This window comes from Penaeus monodon, chromosome 19 (assembly GCF_015228065.2).
Source record: "Penaeus monodon isolate SGIC_2016 chromosome 19, NSTDA_Pmon_1, whole genome shotgun sequence".
Lineage (NCBI taxonomy): Eukaryota > Metazoa > Arthropoda > Malacostraca > Decapoda > Penaeidae > Penaeus > Penaeus monodon.
In genome coordinates, this window is record NC_051404.1 from 3,316,863 (window position 1) to 3,317,075 (window position 213).

Below are 213 nucleotides of genomic sequence, written 5' to 3' on the forward strand. Positions count from 1 at the left end.
TCCCCCACACCCCCTTCGCCGCCGTGTTCAGGCATGCGTGACGCCACGAAGCCTCAGCAGGCCGGCCCGCCGTCCACCGCCCACACCTCCTAAGTATGCTTTTTCCCTCGCTACATCACCGTTTCCCCAGCCACCCTTCTTTCCTCTCCTCTCCGCTTTGACATTTTTTTCCTCTTTCATTTTCCCGCAAATACACCTCGTACCGCCGCCATA